This window comes from Apaloderma vittatum, unplaced genomic scaffold (assembly GCF_000703405.1).
Source record: "Apaloderma vittatum isolate BGI_N311 unplaced genomic scaffold, ASM70340v1 scaffold5534, whole genome shotgun sequence".
Lineage (NCBI taxonomy): Eukaryota > Metazoa > Chordata > Aves > Trogoniformes > Trogonidae > Apaloderma > Apaloderma vittatum.
Genome location: NW_009711124.1, coordinates 50,653 through 57,338, shown reverse-complemented (window position 1 = coordinate 57,338; position 6,686 = coordinate 50,653).

Here is a 6,686-nt window from a genome sequence, read left to right as displayed (position 1 = left end):
CTTTTCCTTTTTCTTTTCCTTTTCCTTTTCCCAAGCATTGGAGGTGTCATCCTCCAAGCACTTGAACAGACTGCCCAGCGAAGTGGTGGAGTAACCAGCCCTGGAGGTGTCACCAGCCCTGGAGGCATTTAAAAGCCATGTAGATGTTGTGGTCAGAGACATGGTTTATCGGTGAACTCAGCAGTGTTAGGTTAATGGTTGGACTCTATAATCTTAAGGGTCTTTTCTAACCTAAAAAATTCTGTGGTGCTGTAAAATAAAAATAAAATTAGAGGTAGAGAGAAATTCCCCATGAAAAACAAAACCAAACATATTTGGAAACTAAGTCTATCCTGGCATCTCCCTCCAAATGCACAGAAATTAATGGACAATACATAACTATGAAGAGCACTGTACAATATTTAGGTTGTAAAATGATTGGTAATTTATCAGTTGTATGAATTCCAGTGCCTCAGTAGTGAGATGGGGAATTAAACATACCGTGTAATCTTAAAAGCAGAGCAGTTATTTGGTTATTGCATCATCATTACAGGTTGGATTATACTTTCGCTAAGGCAGACACCTCAACAGAAGAAGAGCTCAGAAGAGATTCAGTTTGATTTAGGTGTGCAGGGTGGGAATCAGTTCAAGACTGAGACTCCTAAACTTAGTTATGATGAGATGAGTGTCTAAAATGACACTATTGTCATACTGAGGTAGGATTAGGCCAGTCCCACTGCTTGGAGACCTTATTTTCAGCATCTCCAAAGCAGGTGGTCCTTGCTGAGTGCTACCCCATCTTCCAGCTGTGCCCCAGCAACAGGATCATGAGTTTGATCTATAAAAAACTTAATAAATAAGATTGAAGAAGCCTCCTTGACCAGCCTGGGGAGAAGAGCAGGTGTTGCTGTGGGCCAATTCAGCATGAGTCACTCAGCAGCTAGCCCTTCAGATAGGTCGTGTCTTCTGGGCAGCATAAAAGAGTAGTGCTGGATAAATCTGTCACTTGAGAAAATGAGTTTTCACCTGTCTTCTGTTAAGGAGGCCTGCAGAAATCTCTGTGTAAATCTCTTCCTCCTGCCTCAGTGATGATAGCCCAGGGAAAAGGACCCGAGTACCTTAAAAAGGATTTTGAATCCTCCAGGTTTCATGATTGATCAAGACAAATCTGAGCTTTTGCCAAAAGCACTGTGGACTGGAGGCACTGTCCCAACTTCATAAATAATACCAGGAGCTGCAGCATTGCCTGAGATTGCATGTGAGGTTATTAAATATATCTTCTAGTTGAATTAAATATGTCTTGGTGCCCTGCCACGGACCTTTGGCACTGCAGGAAGGCGCAGAGTTTGATGGTACGAGGGGCGAACATGGGGTCTGCACAGGGGTCCTATCCATGCACAGGAGAGGTCATACACGAGGTGGGACAGGTCCAGTCTCCTGATGGGGATTCCCATCCTTGGGGCAATCAGACTCAGGCAGGCTGTTGAACATCACAGTGGATTCCCACACCAGCTGTGGTGGACCAGGTAAGCGTACGATCAATCACTCAAGTGCCCCTTTATACTTCTTAGATCTAAATCACAATCACAAACACAATTACTGAATGTCAGGGGCTGGAAGGGACCTCAAAAGATCATCTAGTCCAACCGTCCTGCCAGAGCAGGATCACCTACAGTAGGTCACACAGGAACGCGTCCAGGCGGGTTTTGAATGTCTCCAGAGAAGGAGACTCCACAACCTCCCTGGGCAGCCTGTGCCAGGGCTCGCTGTCACCTTCACAGGGAAGAAGTTTTTTCTAATATTTTTGTGAAACCTCCTATATTCCAGCTGGTACCCATTGCCCCTTGTCCTGTCATTGGACGTCGCTGAAAAGAGCCTGGCTCCGTCCTCCTGACACTCCCCCTTGACGTATTTATAAACATTTATGAGGTCACCCCTCAGCCTCCTCTTCTCCAAGCTAAAGAGCCCCAGCTCCTTCAGCTTTTCCTCGTCAGGGAGATGTTCCACTCCCTTAATCCTTCTTTGACTCAAGTCCTAGACCTGTAACACGCCCTATCCCCAACAGAGAAGACAAGGGAGACTTGTGTCAGGACAGTGATGCTCTGTGGAGCACTGCAGTGTTCCTCTGGAGTTGACTGATTGTTGGGTTTTTTGGTGGAGTTTTGTTGCATTCACAGGAGGCTGATGCATGCCCCTGTGTTGGTTGTGGGTGTGTCCCTCCCTCAAAAGCTCAGACCAACTCCTGCCCAGCTAAGCTGCTTATATTGAGCTAGAAAAATTCAGCAGCTGGTCAAGACTCACAATCCTTAGTTGTTATTAATGAGCAGAGTTATTATCACAGAGGAGTATGACGTATGTGTATTTAATGCAATGACAGATTCAACTGTGAGTTAATTACTGCCTCCAGCATCTGAGCTGCATTTTTCTAGGTGGGTCAGCTGTTCACTGCGTCAGTTTTAGGAGAAAGATTTTTTTCTCAGGGCTAACGTTATTTAAAAGTATTAAGTGCTGCTAGGCACAGGGAAAAAGCCTGGTAGGGTTGTTGCTCAATCTTGTTTTATCCAACCTTATGTTCCCTCTCTTTGCCTGTTGCTCAGCAAGTCTGGTTGCCCCTCGAGTGCATTCTTCCTACGATCTGACAAAGCAGGCTGTGTTTTTCACAGAGCTTTCTCCACCATTCCATAAAGCTCTGAACTTGACCCACTGCGGACACCCTTGACACGCTACTGCCCAACTTCTCACCTAAGCACATTTCAGCATCACACCAGCTTTCTAATTAACCCTGTGCTTTGTCCCTACTCATCCATCTCCTTGCTGAAAGGACAGCATACGTTCCGATGTACCAACAGCTGATTAAAAATGACTGCAAGAAGGCCTCTTCTCTTTCAAAGCAAATGCAGTATCATCTTCTGCCTTCTCTATTGCCTTGTTAGGCAATAAATAGGTGTATGCTATGGGCAGCTTTGTATCAGAGGGCCATAAATGTCCCTCATATTGCAATTAAGTCATTTCTTTGAGAGTTGTAGGTCTGGTTCCTATTGAGAAAGCAGATGTTCACACCCATGTTCAGGGAATGCTAAACACTCCATGACCCATTCGGTCCCCATGTGTTGTCTGACCTAGTCGAGAGGTGGCGTCCCTGGCGGCAGGGAGGCTGGATTAAAATGATCTCTAAGGTCCCTTCCAGCTTAGGCCATTCTATGATTCTACGATTCTATGACCAGCAAGACCGTATGTTGCATGCATTACATATGTGTGTGAATATCCGTCAAAAATACAAAATTATATGTATTATTTCAAAAATTATCTGTATTTGAGGAAACCAGCCTTTACAGTGCAATATGTGCATTTTTTTCCCCATCTTGCTATCTCACCAAGGATTCTTCATAAAGTGCAGATGTCTGCTATCTGAGAATGGGCATCTCATACCCCTTAAAATGCCAGTGAATATCCCAAAGGCCTTGTCATGGTTTAACCACAGCTGGCAACTAAGCACCACACAGCTGCTCGCTCACTCCTCCCCCCTTCCAGTGGGATGGAGAATTGAAACAAAACAAAAAAAAAGAAAAAGTAAAACTAATGGGCTAAGAACAGTTTAGTAACTAAATTGCAACTAAAAGGAATATAATGAAAAGTGAGAGAAATAGCATGCGAGACAAGTGATGCCCAAAGCAATTTCTCAGCACCCGCTGACCGATGCCTGAGCAGCGATCTGCCCCCCACAGCCAACTCCCCCCAGTTTATTTTCTGAGCATGATGTCCTGTGGTATGGAATATCCCTTTGGCTAGTTTGGGTCCTCTGTCCTGGCCATGCTCTTTCTCAGTTTCTGGTGCCTCTTCTTGCTGGCAGAGCACTGGAAAATGAAAAATCCTCAACTTAAGATAAGCAGTGCTTAGCAACAACTAAAACATCACTGTGTTATCAGTATTACTCTCACACTAAATCTCAAACACAGCACTGTAGCAGCTACTGGGAAGAAAATTAACTCTATCCCAGCCAAAACCAGGACAAGTCTGCACAGGAGATCCCCATCCTCCTGGAGCAAGAGCTAGAAGCCCAACAAAATACTTGGCAGTGCTAAAAATGGCACCAGCAGTCTACTTCTGAGTAGCGAACTTTTGCACAGTGTCTCCTTTTCAGATTGTCCTCAGATAAATAGTCCTAAACATAAATGCATACAGCATAGATGGCTGGAGACATTAAGGCAAGGGGGGATTGGCCCATACAGTGGGTCTAAGACACGCCTCAAGTAAATTTCTTCAATAATCGACATTAAATTTTCTATTTAAATTTAAAGAGAAGCATAAAAGTGTTCATTGGGGTCGAAGAGGTTTCTGTGCCTCATTGGCTGGAGGCAGAACCATCTCAGCAGTTAGTCACCAGCAACATATGTGGAAAGGGAGGGACCTTCATGGAAAAGCCAATGACCCTTGGTCATCGGAGTCCAAAGAGGGGAAGCAGAGAGGAGCCACTTGGGTGGATGTGCCATCCACAAAGACAAGAAAGACCGTCTAGTGCAAAATCTTGTGTGGACATGATCAAGGCAAGACCCTTGAAGAAAGATGGGAACATAAATTGTTGTCAGTGAGATAGTGGAAAGGGAGAGAACAGAAAAAGCTGTATTGTAATGTAATGCACCACTGCTTTTCCTGCTAAAAATATCTTTTCTAAACATAGCCTGTATTAGTCTTTCAGCACTGACACATCATGAGGTCTGCTCTTTATGAAAAAAAAACCCTATTCTCTGAGATGTAATAGTTCACTCTGCCTATGTCTGTCATCTAAAGGCTAAAGCATCTTATATAGAATAGGGATTTTATTTCCCGGCATTATAACAGGCATTCTGAGGCTTAATCCAATTGACCAGGAAGGCAAAGACCCATTGCCAAGTGCCACATGTAACAGAGTCTATCAAAAGCCAGGAAGGACTGTTTTCCAAATGTGTCGCTGAGCTGGCAGTCTTGTAGAAATATCTGCTCTGGTTTAAACTTACCCAGCTTGGACAATAGTAGCAAGAAGCCGAGGCAATGAGAAAATACCATGAATTAATTTGTAAGACAGGACAGTACATCCAAAACTATTCCAGTGCAGGACGTGTTCATGCTACAGGAGATCTCTGGCTGCGATACTTTATTGCTGTGTGCTCAGAATGGTGCATAAAAATATCCTTTCTTCAGATAAAAACAGAAATGCCTGGGGTGGTGGCAACTGCCCAAATGGTCAAATATCTCTCAGCATGGAGCAAAGAATTGGTCTGCTACAGATCCCTCAGGGAAGAAATTGCCAAAACCCAGATGTTGCCTACGTGCATGACCCACCTCAGGTCTGTAACAAGCCACCACCATGTGAGGGAATGAGGTAGGGACAGAGGCTGCCACAAAAGCAGTGGTCACCAATACTGGGAGAAGAGGTGATGGAGTTGGGCACCCAGATCTGGGGCTTCTGTTGCCACAGCCTGAGTTCAACACAGCTCCCTCTCTGTAACAGCAGTAGCTCTGCAAGCTCAGGCTGGGGATCCCTGCTTCAAAGTCTCTTAGGCAGAAACCAAGTGCACTTTTTGTGCCTTTCCTGGCCCTGTAAATATTGGAGTTTCTTGTGACGTGCTCCAGCTTCATGTGTCTGCTGTAGCACCCAGAAAGGATTTCCCAGTGTTGGGTCCCCAAAGCAAATCACAGAATTATAGACTCATACAATACTTTATGTTGGAAAAGACCTTTAAGATCATTGAGTCCAACCAATGTAAACACTGCCAGGTCCTCCAGTAAACCATGTCCCTAAGCACCACATCTACACATCTTTTAAATATCACCAGGGATGGTGACTCTACCACTTCCCTCAGCAGCCTGTCGCAGTGCTTGATAATCCTTTTGGTGAAGAATTTTTTCTTAATCCAATCTAAACACCCCCTGCTGCAATGTGAGGCCACTTCCTCTTGTCCTGTTGCTTGTTAAATTGAGAGATCAACCCCTACCTCACTATGACTTCTTCTCAGGTAGTTGTAGAAAGTGATAAGGTCTCCCCTGAGTGTCCTTTTCTCCAGCCTAACTAATCCCAGTTCCCTCAGCTGCTCCCTGTAAGACTCGCTCAAATCCATGTTTGAAGAGTATGTGGTTGAGAGGCATCAAACCTGCTCCCTTAAACCTTGTGTCTCACCTGTGAGCAGCTGAATTAGGACCAGATACTGATGGATTGAAACCACAGAGAGATTTACTTGCCCCAGACAGGGCTGAGTCCACTCACAACAGCCAAGCCCCACGGGTCACAGATGCACCAAGTAGTCACTCAGGCTTTGGGCAGAAGAAACGAGGTGTGCCAATGTCACACAGCCATAGGCACACCAGAGTGAGGAGAAACAGAGTACAAGGATGCATTAAGGAGGATGCTGCTGCGACCCCAGCCCTTGTCAGCTCAGATCTGTGTCACCTTCCCTCCCTGGGAGTTAACTGCCTGCTCTGCCTCCACCTTCCCTCATCACCACCCTGCAGCAAGTCTCTGCTTGTGCTGTCTGCCTCACAGGAGGGAGCTGATGTGCCTATAAATTAAGTAGTAAGAGCCCATGAGGGTGCCCAGACTGAAATGCTGCTGGGTGTTAGCGGAGGGTTCAAGTAGTTTTGAACAATCAGGGGAGGCATAACACTTTCCAAAACATGTGGCATCGAGACATGTTTTTCCACACTTCTCCTTTTAACCAGTGTGTTTCATAGCA